Source organism: Galeopterus variegatus, unplaced genomic scaffold (assembly GCF_000696425.1).
Source record: "Galeopterus variegatus unplaced genomic scaffold, G_variegatus-3.0.2 Scaffold2448, whole genome shotgun sequence".
In the NCBI taxonomy this organism is placed as follows: domain Eukaryota; kingdom Metazoa; phylum Chordata; class Mammalia; order Dermoptera; family Cynocephalidae; genus Galeopterus; species Galeopterus variegatus.
In genome coordinates this window covers 116054-138422 of record NW_007728559.1, presented here as the reverse complement: position 1 = coordinate 138422, position 22369 = coordinate 116054, and the positions used below count along the sequence as shown (strand labels likewise).

At 37.8% G+C, this 22369-nt stretch overlaps 1 pseudogene; it reads left to right on the top strand.

The window, feature by feature from the left end:
* The first annotated feature begins 16934 nt into the window (after positions 1-16934).
* On the top strand, positions 16935-17560 carry LOC103597868 (annotated as a pseudogene).
* Positions 17561-22369: the final 4809 nt, after the last annotated feature.

The following is a 22369-nucleotide window of genomic DNA, read 5'->3' as shown; positions in this document are numbered from 1 at the left end:
AGTATGAACTTTTAATTATAATCTAATTATTGAAAATTTTGCAAAGAGGAACAGACATGAAATCTGCAATTTCAAAGTCTTAACCTATGCTGTACTCAAACTTATCGAAGAGGGCCAAGGCTGGAAGTAAGAAAACCAGTTCAATTCAGTCTAGTTGCTTTCACATACACATTATTTCATTTTCTCTACAGCAATATTTTCAGCACCGTGCTCTAACCAACTGAGCTAACCAGCCAGCCCATAACAGCAGATTTATAAGGTGAGTGTTACTATCCCATCCTACAGTCAAGAAAGCTAAAGGCTTATTCACATTTGCATTGCTAGAATTTGGTAAAAATGGTCATTTTAAACCAGATCTCTTCATTTCAAATCCAGTGGGATTTGTGGGTAGCAGAAATAACATGGACTTAAGAATCATACAGACTTTGAATCCTCGCTCTGTCTTACCAGCTATCTGGCTTTGGAAAGATTATTTAGCTTGTCTGACCCTCAGTTTTCTCATCTGTGAAAACGTGATGAAAATTCCCATCTCCTAAAAGTTAAATTCTATGCATATAAAGTGCTAAGCCCAATACATAACACCAAGGAAGTGCTCAATAACTGTTAATTCGCTTTCTTCCCACTAAATTGGCGATGTTTATCTGACATTTATTTTACAGCATATATGTGAATCAAATAATTTTTTGATTGACAATATTTAAAACTTCTTATTTGTAAATTTAGGTTTTCTTGCACTGACAAATGATAAATTTGCATGCATTAATCTCTTTCTGGCTAGGAGAAAAGCACATTTTACTAATTAAAGGCACAAACTTCTAAAGAAAAATTATGAACATGGTTTGGAAACTCATGTGCATATTTACTTAACACCATTTCATATCTTTAAGAAGGCTTTTGGAAACTTATTTAGAAAACTGAAAAGTCCTCGAATACCAAGTGGTTTAACAGGAATTTTTTTAATGAGGTAAGTGTAAATGAATCAAAAACACATGAATTTTATTTTCTGTAAATAACACATGGTTTTGAAAACTGAAAACGTACTTGGAAAAAAATGTCTCCTGTGTACTACTAAATTGAAACTCTTAAAAAATGGTGTCCCCTGAAATGAGGTAAACTCCCTGTAGATTCTAGACTATCAGTTGAAGTTCTCTCTGATTGACCAGAGTATATATTATGTGTTTGATTTTCTTGTGATAAAATTACTTTAGGATGGTGTCCAAGGCTACATCTGATCACACTTTTTAGGTATACCTATTTTCTTTCTTTTTTCTTTTTTTTTTTTTTTTTAAAGATGACCGGTAAGGGGATCTCAACCCTTGGCTTGGTGTTGTCAGCACCACGCTCAGCCAGTGAGCAAACCGGCCATCCCTATATAGGATCCGAACCCGTGGCCTTGGTGTTATCAGCACCGCACTCTACCGAGTGAGCCACAGGCCGGCCCAGGTATACCTATTTTCACATGAATAGAATTAATCATTTTCTTTCTGGACAAATGAGAAAGCAATTGTTTCATCAACATAAATTGTTCATATGGGAGCAACTCTAGGACCTCAGACGTGAGAATAATGGGGTGGGAGTAGGTGGAGAGGTATTGGCAAAATGTTGTACCATGATTTTCTAAGAAGAATCATTTATTTTGTAAGAAAGGCAGGAGAGCTAATCAGCTAAATTTTCATCATGATATTAAAACCTTTCACTAACATTGCCAAGTAATGTAAGAGTCTCTAAATATTTTAGTTACATTGTGCCTGTGACTTCCTCTCTCTCTCTCTCTCTCTCTGTTTTCTTAGAAGGAGATAGCAACCACATCTGGGATCCAGATGAGGCAATCATAATTTTAATATTACTGTTCTTCTGATTTAAACCATCTAATTCCTTCTTTTGGTATTCAGAAGAATTTCCACTCATCTGAAGTAGTGGACATTGCCATTTATAATTTGCAGTCCTTCTCTCCCCTAAGATGGCAAAACTGACTACATTTTGTTAGTTGTAGAATGACAAACATGCAGATAAAATTTCTTTGGAACAAAACATATGTTTGTGCAATGGAATGGACCCTAAGACAGGACCAAATGGACATTGATTAAAAGTATCAGAAGCACTGAAAGAAAAATAGACTTACTGATCAATGGAATAGAATTGAGACTCCAAAAATAAACCCTTATATTTACAATCAATTGCTTTTCAACAAGTGTGCCAAGACAATTCAATGAGTAAAGAATAGTCTTTTCAAAAAACGGTATTGGGACAACTGGATAACTATATGCAAAAGAATGAAGCTGGATTCCTACTTGATACCATATGCAAAATTTAACTCGAAATAGATCAAAGACCTAAATGGTTCAAAGACTAACTCAAATGAATCAAAGTAAAAATATAAAATTCTTGGAAGAAAACACAGGCATAAATCTGTATGACCTTAGATTTGGCAATGGTTTCTTAGATTTAACACCAAAAGCACAAGCAACAAAAGAAAAAAATAAAGTGAACTTCATTAATATGAAAAACTGTGCTTTCAAAGGACACCATCAAGAAAGTGAAAAGACAACCCAAAGAATGAGGGGAAATTTTGCAAATCATATTTCTGATAAGAGACTTCTATACAAAATATATAAAAACTATTACAACTCAATGTAGAGAGAAATAACCCAACTTAAAAATGGGTAAAATGGGCTGACCCTGTGGCTCACTCGGGAGAGTGCGGCGCTGGGAGCGCTGAGGCTGCGGGTTCAGATCCTATATAGGGATGGCCGGTGCACTCACTGGCTGAGCGTGGTGCGGGCAACACCAAGCCAAGGATTACGATTTCCTTACCGGTCACACACACAAAAAATAATAATAAAAAATAAAAATGGGTAAAAGATCTGAATAGACACTTCTCCAAAGAAGACATACAAACAGCCAATAAGCACATGAGAGGGTGCTTGCTGTCAATAGTCATCAGGGAAATGCAAATCAAAGCCATAATATGATACCACTTCATTACTAATAGGACAGCTATAATCAAAAATACAGGTAATAACAAGTGCTGATAAGACTTTGGCTGCATTGGAACCATCAACCAGCAATTCCCATTGCTGGCGGGAATGCAAAATGGTGAAGCTTCTTTGGAAAACAATCTGGTCACTGGTCATTTCTCCTAGTTTAAACATAAAGTACCATATGACTCATTGATTCCTCAACTGGGTATATACCTAAGAGTAATGAAAATATATATGTACACAAACACTTAAACATGAATATTCGTAGCAGCATTATTCATTACAGCCAGATTTAGAAAGACCCAAATCCCCAAATCCCCAAATCCCCAAATCCCCATCAACTTATGAATGGACAAATAAAATGTGGTATATCCATACAATGAAATATTATTTGGCAATAAAAAGAAAGGAAGTATAGTCACGTTCCTCAGTGTCAGTGAGGGATTGGTTTTAGGACCCTCTCCCCACCCACCAGGATACCAAATCTGAGGATGCTCAAGTCCCTTATATAAAATGGTGTAGTATTTGCATATAACCTATGCATATCCTCCTGTATACTTTAAATCATCTCTAGATTCCTTATAATACCTAATACAATGTGTTATGTAAATAGTTGTTATACTGTATTATTTAAAAGTATGATTTTTTTATTGTTCTATTGTGTTTTTTTATTATTTTTTTGCTCAAATATTTTTGATCCACAGTTAGATGGATCAGCAAATGTGGAATCCACAGATACAGAGGGCTGACTGTATTGATACATGCTACACATGAATGAATCTTGAAAACATTACACTAAGTGAAAGAAGCCAGTCACAGAAGAGCACATATTTTATGATTCCATTTACATGAAATGTCTAGAATAGGCAAGCCCGTAGAGACAGAAAGTAAATTAGCAGTTGCTAGGGGCTGGGAGGGTGGAGAGAAATGAGGGAGGGATGAGTGCTAAAGGATATGGGGTTTCTTTTGGGGCTGATAAAAATATTCTAAAATTGATTGTGTTGATGAATATATAACTCCATGAATATACTAAAAACTACTGAATTGTCACTTTAAATGGATGATATGTGTGATATGTGAATTATATCTCAATAAGGATATTACCACACAAAAAAAGGACCAGAAATAACTAAGTAGAAATGTGTATCTTTACCCTCAAAATAGTTTTAGATAACTTACACCTGAACTACTACATGTACACACTGAATTTCAGGCTAACAAGGTGAGAGAATAGATGGTCTCTAAAGGTCTGGATATAATTGTCTTTTCTCTTTTTCTGTATTTCTTTTCCAGTCATTTCTCAGAGCACTGGTTAGAACATAAAACTAACTTTACCAATATATATAATTATATAAGTTATTAATTCATTTGACATATATTTCCTTTTGTCTAGCATGTGCTAGGCACTGTTTGGGTACTAAAGGTGCAAAAGCAAACAGGACAAATTTCCCGCTGTCAGTTTACATTCTAGTGAGGGGAATAGAGTGAGGTTGGCAGGAGAGAAGACTTCTTTGAGGAAGTGATGTTTGCACAGAGACCTGGCTAACATGAAAATCTGGAAGAAGAGAAGATCATGTACAGAATGCAGAAGCAAAAAGGCCTTGAGTGGGGAAGAAGCTTAGTATATTAAAGCAGTGGTTTTCTAACTTGAGCATGCACCAACATCAACTGGAGGTCTTGTTAAAATAGATTGCTGGGGAAGAGGATGTCATCAAGATGGCAGAGTAGATGATTCCCAGCATCTCAATCTCCCACAAATAATCAATTTACAACTACTAAAAAGCAAAGACTGCCAACCTGGAGCCACTGGAGCTGGAGAAAGAGGAGGAGAGACCCATGGAGTTCATGAAGGTACAAGAGGCAATGGTGAGAGGGTATAGAGATGGCACCTATTGTTCTGAGCTAGCCTGGTATGGAATTGGGGACTAATTGTTATAGAAGCTGGAAAAAGCCATGGCAACCTTGCATAAACCTTCTTGGAGTCTGCAGGGAAGAGGAGGGCTTTGGAACACACCATACCAGCCACAGGCCCTAAAGACAATTGGCAGGATTCCCCCAGGCCCTGCTCACATAGGAGCAAGCTACTGCAACTGACTGGAGAGAAAGAGCTGCCCAGAGGCCAATGAGGTATCATGAGGGACATATACACATGGTCTGTCCCACTGGAAGCAGTTGGAGTGCAGGGAAAAGTCTGGCCCACCATGGCAACATAGGGTGCAGTACAGGCAGCTGGTCTCAATGGAAATTGGTCAGGGCAATAGAAATGTAGGGGGCTCAATCTGCAGGAAGGACCCCATCCTGGGCCAGAATTTCCACATGGCCCAGACCTGGAAGTGATTAACCATCCCAATATAGCTTTCCCCTGAGATTCAGCAACAAATAGCACTCTCCTCAAATGCCTACACATCAGTGTAAAGACACAAAGATTGAAAAAGAACAGAGAAATATGTCACCACCAAGTGAAACAAACAAAGCACCAGCACAAGATGCAGAGAAAGAGCAGATCTATGAAATATCTGAAAGAGAATTCAGAATAACCCTCTCAAGGAAGTCCAGGGAGTCACAGGGAAATACAGAGAGAAGATTAAGTGGTATATTGAAAATAATTTAGGAGCAGAATGAGTAACTTGACAAAGGAATAGAATCAATTTTAAAAAGCCAAATTGAAATTCTAGAAATAAAGAATACATTATCTGAATCAAAAAACTAAATAGGAAGCTCCACCAGCAGTCTTTTTTTTTTTTTTTTTTTTTTTTTAAAGATGACCGGTAAGGGGATCTTAACCCTTGGCTTGGTGTTGTCAGCACCATGCTCAGGCAGCGAGCCAATCGGCCATCCCTATATGGGATCCGAACCCAGGGCCTTGGTGTTATCAGCACCACACTCTCCCGAGTGAGCCACGGGCCAGCCCACCACCAGCAGTCTTAATCAGAGGAAAGAATCAGTGAGCTCAAAGATAAAACACATGCAATTAACCAATCAGAGGAGCAAAAGGAAAGAAGAAATGAAACAGTAATACAGCAATATGAAACTCCCTCAAGTAAAATAGCCTCCACATATTTGTATACCCAAAGGAAAGGAAAACAGAAGACATGTAGAAAGCATATTCAAGGAAATGATAGCTGAAAATTTCCCAAGTATGGAGAAAGATGACAGCATCCAGGTACAGGAAGCCCGGAGGTCACCAACTGAATCCAATCCAAAGAGGAACACCCCAGGGCACATCATAATCAAATTGTCAAAAACCAAAGACAGAGAAAGAATACTAAAAGCAGCAAGAGAAAAGAAACACATAACATTCCACAGAGCCCCAACATGGCTCTCAGTGGATTTCTCAGTAGAAACCCTATAAGCAAGGAGAGAATGGGATGACATATTCAAAGTGCTGATGGAAAAAGACTGTCAACCAAAAATTCTGTATCCAGCAAAACTAACCTTCAAGTATGAAGGAGAAATAAAGTCTTTCCCAGACAAACAAACCCTAAGGAAATTAAGCAACACTAGACTTCCCTTACAAGAAATACTGAAGGGAGTTCTTCAGGCTGAAAGAAGATGACCCTAGAGTGTAACAAGAAAATATTTGTAAATACACAGACAATCTCATAATACTCCAATGTTGTAAGAGTGGTGAAAAAACCACTTCCATGCTTAGTATGAAGACTAAAGGACAAACCTAACAAGACACTAAAATATACAATAACTGTATAAGAGAAAGGAAATATTAAAAGATGTATCTTGAAACAACAAATTGTCAAAAAGTTGGCGGGAGGGGGGGAATGATGCCAAAGCATAGAGTTGACTTTGGTTATTTCTTTTTTCTTAGATAACAAAGTTATTAGCCTGAAATAGTTTGTTATAATTCTGCTATTTTTTTTTGTAAGCCTTATGGCAACCATATACAAAAACTTAGAAAAGTCATACTAAAAATAGATAGTGAGAAAGCAAAATGTAAAGCTAGAGAAAACCACTCAGCCACAAAGGAAAACAATAAGACCAGCAAAAAGGAAAAAAGGATCCACAAAACAACCAGAAAAAAATAGAAAAATGATAGTAACAAGTGCCTATATATCAATAATAACCCTAAATGTAAATGGATTAAATGCTCCAATTAAAAGACACAGTGGCTGAATGGATTATAAAATAAGAATCAACAATATGGTGCCTACAAGAAACTCACTTAACTGATTAAGAAACACACCAGTTGAAAGTGATGGGAAAAGATCTTTTATGCAAATGGAACCCAAAAAAGAGCAAGAATGGCTATACTTATATCAGCTAAAATAGACTTCAAGCCAAGGAAAGTAAAACAAAACAAAACAAAAAGATAAGGAAGGTTATTATATAATGATAAAGGGATCAATCAGTAGAAGAAGAAAAATAAAATGACCAAAGCAGAAATAAATGAATTAGAGGTTTAAAAAACAATACAAAAGATTGACAAAACAAAGAGCTGTTTTTTTGAAAAGATAAACAAATTGGTAAACCTTTAGCCATACTAACAAAGAGAAAAAGAGAAAAGACTAAAATAAATAAAATCAGAAATGAAAAAGGGAACATTATGACTGATACCACAGAAATACAAATGATCATAAGAGACAACTATACACAAACAAACTGGAAAACCTAGAAAAAATAGGGCCGGCCCGGTGGCGCACTGCTACAGTGCGCCGCTCGGGAGCGCGGTGGCGCTCCCGCCGAGGGTTCGGATCCCACATACAGACCGGTTCCCGCTCACTGGCTGAGCGAGGTGTGGGAGCAACACCGAGGGTTGCAATCCCGTTGCCGGTCCCGGTCCGGTACGGGCACGACACTGAGGGTTGCGATCCGTTGCTGGACACGAAAAAAGACAAAAAGGAAAAAAAAAAAAGCCTAGAAAAATAAAATTCCTGACACACACAACTTACAAAAGTTGAATCATGAAATACTAGAAAACCTAACAGACCAATTACAAGTAATGAGATTGAAGCAATAATAAAAAGTTTTCCAGTAAAGAAAACTGCAGGACCAGATGGGTTCACTGCTGAATTCTACCAAGCATTTAAAGAAGAACTAACACCAACTTCTTCTCAAATTCTTCAAAAATATTAAAGAGGAATGAACTCTTCCAAACGCATTCTCTGAGGCCAGCATTACTTTATTCCAAAACCAGAAAAAGACACAACAAAAAAGAAAATTACTGACCAATAGCCCTAATGAACACAGATACAAAGATACTCAGCTCAATTCTAGCAACAGAATTCAGCAGCACATTGAAAAGATCATTCACCATGATCAAGTGGGATTCACCCCAGTGATGCAAGGGTGATTCAACATATGCAGATCTATAAATGTGATACATCATAGCAACAGAATGCAGGGAAAAAACTATATGATCATTTCAATAGACACAGAAAAAGTATTTGATAAAATCCAACACCTCCTCATGATAAAAACACTTGATAAATTAGGTATAGAAGGCAGGTACCTCAATACAGTAAAGGCCATATATGAAAAAAAAATTGGAGCCTTTTCCTCAAAGATGTGGAACAAGACAAGGATGCACGCCTACTTTCCCCACTCTCATTCAACATAGTACTAGATGTTCTAGCCTGTGCAATAGGCAAGAGAAAGCAAGAAAGGGCATCCAAATTGGAAAGGAGGAAGTCAAACTATCCTAATTTGCAGGTGACATGATCCTTACATAGAAAGCCCTGAAGACTCTGCGAAAAAATTACTAGAACTTATAAATGAATTCAGGAAAATGGCAGGATATAAAATCTACACACAAAAACCAATAGCCTTCCTATAGGCCAACAGTGAAACAGCCAAAGAAGAAATAAAAAAAGTAATCCCATTCACAGTTACTACGAAAAAAATGAAATACATAGGACTAAATTGAACCAAGTAGGTAAAAGTCCTCTGCAATGAAAACTATAAAACACTGGTGAAAAAAATTGAAGAGGACACAAATAATTGAAGAGGACACAAATAAATGGAAAGATATCCCATGTTTGTGGATTGGAAGAGTTAACATCATCAAAGTGTCCATATTACCCAAAATATTCTGCACATTTGACACAATCCCTATAAAAATGCCGATGACATTTTCCACAAAACAGAAAAAAGATCTTAAACTTTGTATGGAACTGCAAAGGACCCCATATTACTAAAGCAATCTTGAACAAAGAGAACAAAGTTGGAAGCATCACACTTCCTGACTTTGAAATATACTGTCAAACTACAGTAACCAAAACAGCATGGTACTGGCATAAAAAAAGACAAGTTGACCAAATGAATAGAATAGAGAGCCCCAAAATAAACCCACACACTTACAGCCAACTGATTTTTGACAAAGGTGCCAAAAATATACAAAAGGGAAAGAACAGCCTCTTTCCCAGCAAATGATGCTAGTAAAATTGGATATCCACATGCAGAAGATTGAAACTAGACCCCTATTTCTCACCATACACAAAAATCAACTCAAAATGGATCAAAGACATAAATTTAAGACCCAAAACTGTGAAACTACTAGAAGCAAACTTAGGGGAATTGCTACACAGAATGGGAATGAGTAGGACTTTTTTCAGCAAGACTACAAAGGCACAGGCAACTAAAGTAAAAATACATAAATGGGACTACATCTAGCTTTTTAGTTTGATGTAGGAGACCCTGTCAACAAAGGGAAGAGACAACCTATAAAATGGGAGAAAGTGTTCGACAACCACAAATCAGACAAGGGACTAATATCTGGAATACCAGATTATATAAGGAGTTTAAATGCCCCAACATCGAAAAAAAACCAAAAAACAACAAGAAAAAAACCCAATTAAAAAATGGGCAAAGTTCCTGAACAGACATTTCTCAAAAGAAGACATAAAAATGGCCAACAGGTACATGAAAAAATGCTCAACATCACTAATCATCAGGGAAATGCAAATTAAAACCACAGTGAGATACCATCTTACTCCAGTTAGAATGGCTGTTATCAACAAGACAAAAATAAATATGGCAAGGATGTGGAGAAAAAGAATCTCTCCTACATTGCTGGTAGGAGTGAAAATTGGTTCAGCCACTTTGGAAAACAATATGGAGGTTCCTCAGAGAACTAAAAATAGATCTACCCTATGACCCAGCTATCCCACTACTGGGTATATACCCAAAGGAAATAAAGTCAATATATCAAAAAGACACCTGCACTCCCAAGTACATCCCAGCACTATTCACAGTAGCCAAGAGATGGAATCGACCTAAATGTCCACCAACAGATGAATGGATTAAAAAAAAAAATGCAGTACATATACACAACGGAATACTATTCAGCTATAAAAAGAAATGATACCCTATCATTTGCAGCAACATGGATGGAGCTGGAAACCATATGTTGAGTGAAGTAAGCCAGACACAAAATGACAAACCTCAAAGAGATGAGAAGCAATGTGTCAGAAGCAACCTTGGTCTCTGAATCACCGCAAGAGCAGAGCTCCCCATCAGCACGTGAAAGAGAAAGAAAGGTCTTTTCAAAGCAACAAAGCCGTTTTATTTGGGGGTTTCTGTTACAGAAGCCTTATCCTACCCTAATCACAGGAGAGGTTAAAGTGGGAGCAGGGGGCTGATTTAAGAGACTATTGTAATAGCCCAGTCAAAAGATAACGGTGGCTTGAATTAGGGTATGTGCCAGCTGGACCTATTTGCTCTTAGCCCCATTCTTCTACCTTCCCTTGCTCTGTGTAGCTGGCTGGTCCCTGCATTTCACATTTTCTAGGATCCCTATCACCTGCCTTCTGGTTGGGTTTAGGCACTGTTTAGAAATGGGTGGGCAGGAATAAGGAGAGACCATGTTATTTCTCCTCCCACACCCCATGTCTCAGGCAGCATCTCTGGCAGGGACCAAATGGCTCTTGTTACTGCCATGTGGTATCACCATGGAACCAGTTTCCTCTGGTGATCATGGCCCATCTTCCTCCTCCTTTTGTCCCCCTTCCATCATCCCCAGGTTTAGACATGGCATTATTGTTAATCTCTGGGTTGCCTCTCCATCTCATTTGGCTTCTTGCTTCTAGCATCACCATATAACCAATTTCCTGCATTAAATTTGCTCTGTTTTAAGTAGTTTCTGTATTCCTGGGGGAAGCTGGACTGATACAGGGGAGATGATGGATTAGTGAGAAATGTTGGAATCGTGGCATAATTTGGTGGTAGAAATTACAGGATTGAAGAGGGATTGGATATAGGGTATGAGGGGAAAATTTAAAGTTCAAAACAGTACATTTCCTTGCAACCTCTCCACTAAACTGCTTCTCAGTCTTCCCAGTCTCAGAAAATTGCACAGTCATTTACTCAGTAGCTCAAAACAAAAATCTAGGGTTCATCCTTTATTCAGTGAATTCTTCATCTAGTCCATTATTAAGTTTTTTCCCTGACTTTGTGACACGTGTAGACTTGTCTGGAATTATAAGAATCCATGTACACCTCATCATACTTGATCAAAAACCTTACGCTGGCAGTAGAGCCAAATTCAGAAATTACTGCTCATTTCAGAAATTCCAGTGAACTTCACAAACACTGTGCTTTGAGAAAGAGAGCAGATTCTGTGGGCCGAGCCCGTGGCGCTCCTATATAGGGATGGCCGGTGCGCTCACTGGCTGAGCATGGTGTGGCCGGTCTCAAAAAAGGACAAAAAAAAAAAAAAAAGAAAGCAGATTCTGTATCCGAGATAGACAGGCTGGCCCTTAGGCTATTGCCAACACAATTTAAGGGAGTGTAGGGAAGTACAACAACCCAGGTTTTGTTACATCTGTTGGGAAACCAGAGCATTTTTAGGTAGGTTGAAGTATGGGAGCTCAAGGATGCTTGGGAGATCCTAACAAAGTGAAAAGTGATTACCAGTTACAAGGGCTGAGGCTCAGAAAATTTCTGTTTTGGGCCGGCCCGGTGGCACACTGCTACAGTGCGCCGCTTGGGAGCGCAGCGGCGCTCCCGCCGAGGGTTCGGATCCCATATACAGACCGGCCGCTCACTGGCTGAGCGAGGTGCGGGCGCAACACCGAGGGTTGCGATCCGTTGCCGGTCACGAAAAAAGACAAAAAGGAAAAAAAAAAAAAAGAAAACTTCTGTTTTCCTTGTATTTGATACTATTGAGGGTAAAGATAATCTCAAAAGACTTCTCAATTTATTGGCTGCATGATCTGCAACAATGTTATTAACCTTTCTGAGCTTTAGTTTGCTACTCTGTGAGTACCAGAAACAGGGAAAGCGTTATGTACCTTGCAGGACTGTTGTATTTGATCATGTGATAGGCCTTAGAACATGGTGCATAGCGTGCATCCATTTCATTTTTCTTCTCTGCCCTTCCTCTTCTCCCATGTGGGTAACATTGTAGATTAACTATAACTATATGTAACTTAGTATACTCTCAGTTAATAACTGTTGATCTTCCACACATGTGGTCCCCAGATCAAATGTGGGCTGTGGTTCGGTTCATAATTAAGATAAAATGTTTTCTCTGTAGAAATTCATTTTTCTTTTTTATTTTAATTTTTTAATTTTTCAATTTTTTTTTTTTCTGACCGGTAAGGGGATCGCCACCCTCAGCACGGTGTGGTCTGCACCACGCTCAGCCAGTGGGCGCACCAGCCATCCCTATATAGGATCCAAATCCGCAGCCTTAGCGCTATCAGCAACGCACTCTCCCGAGTGAGCCATGGGGCTGGCCCTCATTGCTGATTTTTCTAAGTTTGTGGAGAAAATATTTGTGGGTCAGGGAGTAGTGTGCAAAAGTTTTGGGAAGAAAAGCAAAGCATTGCTATTATTTATGTTAAGTGCAAGACTACCAGCTGCAAATGTATCAGGGCTATGTCCTCATAAAAAGCTCCTCCTTTGAGATCGCCATTGTTTGATTCGCTTGACTTACTCAATTGTATTACAAAGTTGCAACAATCTATTGTTTACCATAGGCAACTCATATTTACTTGCTTCTTAATAAAATGAGTTTTCTTAATAAATTTTATAATTTTGTTTTTCAAATATTCCTTAAATAAAAACTTTAATTCCACAATTTATGAAGCCATTCTAGACCAAGTCTTCTTGGAAAAGATAACTCAAAATGATGAGGACAAGGTGATTTTTGTTTTATTTATTCTATTTTTGGACATTTAAATTTTTATAATAATAAGCATGTGTGAATTAGATATAATTCACATGCCATATAAGTCACACATTTAAAGTACACAATTCAATGATTTTGGGTGCATTCAGAGTTGTGCAGCCATCACCACAATCACTTTTAGAACATTTTCAACATCACGAAAAGAAACCTCATGTCCTTTAGCAATCACTCCCATTTCGTTCCCCTCTGCACAGCCCTAGGTAACCACTAATATACTTTCTATCTCTATGGATTTGCCCATTCTGACATTTTATATAGATGGAAGCATACAATATGTGTTCTTTTGTCACTGGCTTCTTTCACTTAGCAAAACGTCTTCAGGGTTCATCCATGTGGTAGCATATATCAGTACTTCATTTCTTTTTATTGCTCAATAGTATTCTGTTGTATGGATACACACACTTTATTTATCCATTCCATTAGTTGATGGTCATTTGGACTATTGTACTTTTTTGGCTATTATCATTTTCCTTATTCTAGATCTTAGTACTAAAATGTGAAATAACTAAAAGGTAGGAAGGAAGAAAAAAGTATTGAATCTTGGAAAAGTTCTCAGGTAGGTGAATGATCACTGACTGAATGAGTTATCAGAGCACAATATTGATTATAGGTACGATTTCTATCAAATAATCCTTTCCAAAGACATAACTATTAATAAAGTGCCTTTCAAAATATCTTTTTATTCCAAGTATTTGTGCTTACATGCGTCTGTTTATGCGACAAGAAATTTAAACGATTCCCTTGGCAGTATCACCTCAGCTGTTTAAGCCAAGGGATTAAGAGTACTTTTGAGAAGTAACAATGTGTTCTGCTTGGCTTTGGAAATGATGTTAAATTTGTACATAATGTATGGATGATTACATTGTACCTTTACGGGGCTGACAATCCAAACAGAATTTTTGTCAGGAGATAGTTTACAATTCACAAAATGTCCACATTTTCCTGACTATCTTTAAAAATTAATTTCTAAAAATTAAATGACTGGCTAATTCTAACTTTGAGCGACAACTATCCATGCCCATCTCGTACAGAAAAGCACAAATCTAATCCTAACATCACTGTTCATATAAAATAAGTGCTGCTGATGTTGTAAAATCCCAAGGGAGCGCCTTTTAATTTCTCTCAAACTAGCTGGTATTGCGTCACGGGATATAAACAGAACAGTAGCTAAGCTTCCATGGAGAAGAAGTATGCTCTAGAAAGAACAATAAAGTCATCTGGACTTAGTGTGAAATAAAAGATTTAAAAATTCCATCAAAGAAAGAAAGAAAGCAGGAACTTACTTATAGGCATTTTTAAGAGTTTTTGCCTTTTCACCAGGAAGTGCTCACCTGCCAAACTTTAGGTTTGGTTTGTCTATATAATTTTAACTACTATTTTTAAAACGTGAGTAGCAACTTGACTTGCACTCAATTTACACAAGTCCAGCTAGATCAAATTGTTAAGTAGGCAATGTTTATCTTGGGTGTTCCTTAATTTCCATTTCCTCTGTTTCCTTTCTCAATGTTCCTTCCTCCAGAAACATTTTTTGAAGTAATTTACAGAAAGATGTTAATGATAACTTGCTTATTTTCAAAGAAATATAGGCATTTTAAAAGAGGCCACAGTAACATAAAGGAGTAAATTGTTACTAATGAAATTTCACATATTGTACGTAGATCAGAGGTATATTTCAGGGCCTTACTGAATTCTGGCTATCTTTTCTACAGTAGAGCAAGCCCTGCTACATACCCATAGACATAAAAACTTAATTTACGGAACTACATAACGAATATGTTTAGCTAAAGGAAGTAGAGTTCTCAGATCACTATACCAATATCAGCCAAGAACAGCTATTTTCCTTGAAGTCTGAAACTTGTGGGAAAGATTGGGTGATAGGAAAGACGTTGATGGCTCTGATCAAAGAATCAGAGGACATGAAGATGTTGCATGCAACATACACAACTAGGTATAAACCAGTTCAGGCCTCCTCTTGTGGAGGTGCTGCTTCTCGCTCAGCTCTCTCAACGTGCTCTTGATTACAATTGTCAGCTGGGTCTCTCGGTTCAAATATCCATAATATTACCTGAAAGGTTCTCTAACTTGGAGGTTTATAAAAACAATAAAACATTTATTTGCAAATGACTTATCCTAAACTATTGAAGAAGAATTAGATACAGATTTCCAGTTTGAAAATAGTGGATTAAAAATTGGCATTTCACCTTTTTTCTCTAGAAAACCACTCAAAAGAAGAATGAGAAACAGAAACACATGCTAGGGTATATATAAAACTTTAAGCTGCAAATAGTCAAAAGGGTTGCCAAAAGCAGTAAAGAACAAACAGGATGTGGGAGGAAGCAGAAGGGGATGCCTGTGAATACAAATCACTCTGAGATAACTGGCACTACCCCAAGATGAGGAACACACCCAAAATGCAGAGCTGTAATCCTCATGTGTCCTAACAGTGGCAGGTTATATGTGGTAGTGATGGAAACATTCATGCACTAGTTTGATTCTGAGAAGTAGAGGTGGCAGGACTGAATAAGGACTCACATGAGAAGCCATACTTTGAGAAATAGTCTGTTGGTGAGGCAGAGGATTGAAAAAGAGTCTGTGTGTTATGAGTCTTATAGCTGCCTATCTTTGTCAGTTGGGAAGAGGTAAGAGAAAAATGGACTGCCACACTTAACTGAGGGCTCTAAGGAGAGTGCTGCTAGCCTTGGACACAGCTCTAGTATCTCCAACATATGAACCATTTGCAAACAGCTAGTCAAGAAAAGCTTACTTACCCAAAATGAGAAGTCAAAAATAAAACATCCAGGATATACATATAGTTCTCAGGTAGGTGAATGATCACTGACTGAATGAGTTATCAGAGCACAATATTGATTATAGGTACGATTTCTATCAAATAATCCTTTCCAAAGACATAACATATATATATATAGAGAGAGAGAGAGAGAGAGAGATTGAAAGATACGGAGAAAAGGAACAGGAAAACAAATGCAGGTTAACATTGATTAAAGAAGTATTTCACGCAGCAGATGAAAGTTTGACCAAATGTTTTGCCATGGATTTAACAGTTAATGAAGCAATCCATCTATAAAACAAGAGCACATAAATACATACAATGTAATATTATTCAGTCTTAAAAAGGAAAGACATTCTGACAAGTGCTATGACATGTATGAAACTCGAAGATATTGTACTGAGTGAAATAAGCACAATGTTTTATTCACAATAATGTCCTATTTGTCTATCATGAAAAAACAAATATGATATAATTCCATTTATATGAGGTACCTAGAGTAGTCAAATTCATAGAAATGGAAAGTAGAATGGTGGTTACCAGAGGCAGGGGAAGGGAGAATGAAAGTGTTTAATGGATACAGAGTTTTAGTTGTGTAGGATAAAAAAGTTCTGGAGATGGATAGTTGTGATGGTTGCACAACAATCTAAATATGATTAATGCCCCAGAACTGAACATTTAAAAATAGTTAAAATGATAAATTTTATGTTATGTATATTTCACCACAATTTTTAAAAAGACAAACAAGAGCACAAAGCAGAGATAAAAGACTCAAAGAGATGGAAAGACAATGAAAGGAACAAAACACGAAGTGGCAGATCTCTAGGCAGCAAAGAGGCTTAAAAGTAACAGAAATGGAGTCAAAATTAGAAGTAGCTCAAGGGAAAAACAAGAGTGTAAAGATTGCATTAGTGATAAACCAGTTCATGCCAGAGCCTTGGGAGGAAGTGTCTCTATCAGCTCCACCCGCTCTGTGGGACTCAGAGGAGAAGCTTAAACCAGGAAGACGCCGTCTGTCACCATGGGTAAAGGAGAGCCCAACAAGCTGAGGAGCAAAATGTCTTCGTATGCCTTCTTTATGCAGACCTGCTGGGAAGAGCACAAGAAGAAACACCCAGACTCTTCTGTCAATTTTGCCAAATTCTCCAAGAAATTTTCAGAGAGATGGAAGACCATGTCCACAAAGGAAAAGTCGAAGTTTGAAGATATGGCAAAAAGTGACAAAGCTAGCTATGATAGGGAGATGAAAACTTACGTTCCTCCCAAAGGTGATAAGAAAGGAAAGAAAAAAGATCCCTGTGCTCCTAAGGGGCCACCATCTGCCTTCTTCCTGTTCTGCTCTGAACATTGCTCAAAGATCAAAAGTGAACAGCTAGGTCTATCCATAGGGGTTACTGCAAAAAAATTAGGTGAAATGTGGTCTGAACAGTCAGCAAAAGATAAACAAACATATGAACAGAAAGCAGCTAAACTAAAGGAGAAATATGAAAAGGATATTGCTGCACACCATGCCAAGTGCAAAAGTGAAGCAGGAAAGGGTCCTGGAAGGCCAACAGGCTCAAAGAAGAAGAATGAACCAAAAGATGAGGAGGAGGAGGAGGAGGAGGAGGAGGAGGAAACGATGAAGAGGATGAAGGTGAAGAATAAATGGCGATCCTGTAATGATGGGTGTGGAATGTGCTGCTTGCTCAGACAATTGTTTTGCTAAGAAAGTGAATTCAAGTGCAGCTCAATATTAGCTTTAGTATAAAAACTGTACAGACTTTTGTATAGCTGATAAGGTTCTTTGTAGAGAAAATACTTTTTTAAAAATGCAGGTTGTAGCTTTTTGAGGGGCTACTTCATACAGTTAGATTTTAAAGCTTCTGATGTTGGATGTTCCTAAATATTTAATGGTTTAATTTCTTGACTTGTGTATGGTAGCACAGCAAACTCGTAGGAATTAGTATCTGTGGGGAAAATAGAATAATTTAATCAGGCTCCCTCAACATTTCTTGTAAACAAGTTGCATGTGGGTGGAGTTAGTGTGCATGTGCACCCATGTATCTTTCTAATTGTTTTTGTGTGTTCTGCAGTTTGTGAAGCAGGCTGGTGGCAGAGAGCTCCAGTCTAACAACAGAGCATGTTTACTCTGCTGGCAGCTGCTCAGGTTCAGTTTTTCTTTGGACTTTGCTGGTAGTTGAGTTTCTGAGTTTCTCTTTGTACTGCCTAGCTCCTAGATGTGTGTGTGCTGACTAAAGACTATTCCTACTTCAGCCAAGGCTCGAAGGACCTTTTTGCTGTTTACCTAGCTCATAGACCTGCGTGTGAAGGGTTTGTGAACGGGCTCGAGGGGTCTGTGAGCTCCAGACCCTAGCCCTAGCTCTACAGTATCAATAGTACATTTTGGGTTTTTTAGGATATTGCATTTTGTGGGTTTTTTTTTAAAAAGTTTTGTAATAAAATTATATATATATATATATATATATATATATATATTTTTTTTTTTTTTTTAAAGAAGTAGAACAAGGGAGACTAGATACTGATGAGAATGCCAAAAGGAACATAGAAGTTAGATATGAGAAAAGTAAGCAAAAAGAATAAAAATAAATAGAATTTAAAACAATTAGAGATAGGTAAAATGATATCTAGGGAAGATAGGCAAAGGAGATCGAACATATACTTATCTGAAATCCCTAAAAAATTGATTAGAAAAATTTTTGAAATATGGTTGAAGAAAACGTTCATTTTGAAAGGATGTGTCAGGTCTCAGGAAAAACTGACATGTAGTGGTTAACACTGAGACATATCCTAATACAACTGAAGAACTCTGAATATAAAAAAAGAACCCTTCGGACAATCAGGCAAAAACAATGTGTCATTTATGAAGGGTAAGAACAAAACAGGCTGGCATCAGACTTCTCTATGACAATATTTAGTGCTAGAAGACAGTGGGGAAATGCTTCTAAAATCCTCAAGGAAAGAAAGTGTGACCCAAGAATTTTATATCACCCAAATTGTCATACAAATTTAAAGGCCAAACAATTCTTAATATTAACTCCATGCAAATACTGGGAAAGTATTTGTAATTCATATTATAGTCAAGTGCCAACGTTTTAAAATCTGTAAAGATTCTTTTTAAAAATCCAAACTGAAGCACTATAGACAGACCAATAAGCAGAAAGTAAATGGGCAAAGAATGTGAACAGTTTATATAAAAGGGAATATAAATGGCTCTAAAACATGTATGAAAAGATGCTCAATGTCATTCATAGTGAAAAATGCAAGTTAAAATTAAACTAAAATATCATGGTTAACCCCTCAAATTGGAAGAGTTAACAAAGCTTGTTAACACTCTGCATTAGTGAGAGTGTGTGAAAGAGGCATTTTCATATACGGCAAACCTTTGTATAACATAGGTTTAAACTGTAGGAGTCCACTTACAAGAAGATATTTTTCAATAAATATACTATATTGAAAAATTTTTGTATGACATACCTAACCAGATGGTTAAGTAGCCTACCTAACAGTAGGCTATTAGTAGTTAGTAGTTAAATACTTAACTAATACTTAAGTAAGGACTAGGCACCCCCTGTGGGCGGAGGTGGGGCACACAATGCAGTGCAGCCTCAATCTAGGGGAATCAAAAGTTATACACAGATTTTCAACTGAGCAGGGGTTGGCCCCATAACCCTCACGTTGTTCAAGGGTCAACCGTATTCCTGATAGGGACATAAATTGTTACAACTTCTATGTAGGGTATTTTGGTAACATTTATCAAAATTACAAATGCACACACTCTTTGAATCAGTAATTCTACCTCCAGGAATTATATGAGCAAAATGATATATGCACAATACAAATCTTTGAAGCATTATTTATAATAGGAAAAGACTGGAAATAACTTAAATGTCCATCAATGTAAATTTACTTTTATTTGCTATCAACTCCAGTGTCTAAACAATAATTATACTCTGCCATACTCTTTTCAGCTGTTTGCTTGAAAGTGGAAAACTTCAATTGTCCGAGTAGTCCTGGGCCCTGAGTTTTGTGGCTTTCTCATGACTGAAAGAGGACAGTAGAGGGGATATCAGAAATCTACAGGTAATTCCTGCAGGTTATTTCTAGGACATTGCTCTAGCAAATTGCAGAGACCCCCTACTCTTCTTTTACACATACAGACACACACACACACAATCTTTCCTGAGGTAGAGAAATTTACTTACAATCTCCTGATGCCCTATTAAGCCTCCACCAATGGCAAAGTCCCATTAGACCTGTCTATGCTAAAGCCTATTTGATATTAAATCACAAGGAAAGGTCTCCACCTAAGTAGATTAGGGAGACATAAATCAAGCAAGTCAGATTTCTAAATAAGGGAACTTTAAGCACGAACTTTACATACATTATTCATTCTTGATCCATGCAAACATGCAGATACTGCTCAGTGAACTTTGGCCTACTATGCTTAAAAACAATGGTTATAACATTAGTTTCCCTCTAATGTTATAGACTGCTGCCAGAGGAATTTCAAGCTCCATTTGGGGATTCTCACAGTAATACCCTCTTAACACACTCTAATATACTTTTTCTTAAATGCTACTTGGAACTTTGTAAATGGAATGGTTTCTTTGCCTCTGTGTAGCATGTTTCTGCTCTGTGCGTTTCCTGTCTGCTTCTCTGGCACTTTCCCCAGAGTAATAATAATAGCTTCCAGCTCAAATTTAATTGATAAATTGAAAATTTTAATTTCATAAAGGCAAACACTGTAAAGAAATAATGGAATCTATGTTGTGCCCTGTGTAACACTATTAAACACCTACTTGGCTGTAGCCATCTAGGGTTTTGTGATTATTTTAAGTCTGCTTACGTTCTAAAATGGTCTGTTCTTTGAGTCATATTGTTGTCCATCTTGAGTGCCTTTCTACCTCCATGTCCATGTCTGCATTTTGTTTATTTGAAAAATGTAACTTATTATTGTCCTTAAAAATTCACTCAGTGTTGGTGAGATGGAGTGGGTTACGGGGGTGAGCCTGGGGTCCTCCTGCAGACCCAGAAGGAGAAGGAGCCGACAGGATTACCCCCGGTGTTGGGACCGAGGGATCTCGGGGAAAAGTGAGCCTGCTGCCCGCCAACCCCATGAAAGAGACACTCAGACGCAGCAGGGGTTCTGTCAGGGCAGTCCCAGTGTATTGTCGTTACCTTGCAATTTATATAAGCAAGCAAGTAGGGGCTTTCCAAGAACTAACCAATCAATTAAAGGATCATGTGGGCATGCATTTTGTACTAACATGTTGAGCATAGCGATCACGCAGGGTTCACCAGTGCGGAAATACTAGAGGACCAATAAAACCATTTTGGAGCTATCTTGGGTTACGCCTCCCCTACTGCCCGTGGGCGCCATCTTCATCCTCCACCCATAGGCACCATGTGGCTCACAGATAATGCTTGCTCCTAAAAATGGGCCCAACAGTGGGTGGTGTTCCTCTCATTCTTGGATGCCCACCTGGGACAGCCTCATCACCTTTCTGACTGCTCTAAGGTACTAGAAAGACCTGTGCCATTTTAACCATAAATATGGTCTTAGTTCAGAAATTAGAATACTTATATTCAGAAATAATCACAGTTCTGAACTTTATTTAATGTACATATCTCCTTTTGGTACAGGGAATAGGATTCACATGCTCTATGAGTGTCTTGTTACTGCTATAACAAATTACCACAAGTTACTGGTTCAAAACAACACAAATTTATTATCTTACAGTTCCTTAGGGCAGAACTACAACATGGGAGACTGTTTCCTTGCCTTTTCTATCTTCTAGAGGCTGCCTTCATTCCTTGTCTTATGGACCCCTTCCTCCATTTTCAAAGACAGTGACGTCACATCTCTCTGACCCTTCTATCACCACATCTCTCTCTTTGAACATAGCTGGGAAAGCTACTCTGATTTTAAGGACTCATATGATTAGATTGGGCCCACCTTGATAATCCAGAATAATTTCCCATCTCAAAGTCTGTAAACTGATCATGTGGGCAAAGTTCCTGCACTAATCATGCAAGCATTATCTCTCACCTGTATCTCACCTGGAGTATAACAATAGCCTTCTATCTGGTCTTCACCGTTCTACTTTTGCCAACTGTAGATAATTAAAGTTTTGTTTTGCACATTTTAAGTTTTAGATACCTGTTAGACAATGAAGAAGATTTCAAGTAGTTTCCTGGTATACAGATGGATCTTCAGTACTGGAGCTCAAGGAGAGGTTTCAACTGGAGATATAAATTTAGGAGACATCACCATATAGATGGCATTTAAAACTACAGGGCTGGAAGAGATAACCAAAGGAGTGAGTGTAAATGGAGAAGAGGTAGAAAACTGAGTCCTGGGGCATTTCAAAATTTAGAGATTCCAACAAGGAAGGAGTCAGCAAAGACTTCTAGTCTATCTGTGAAACTGGAGGAAAAACTAAAAGTGTGTGT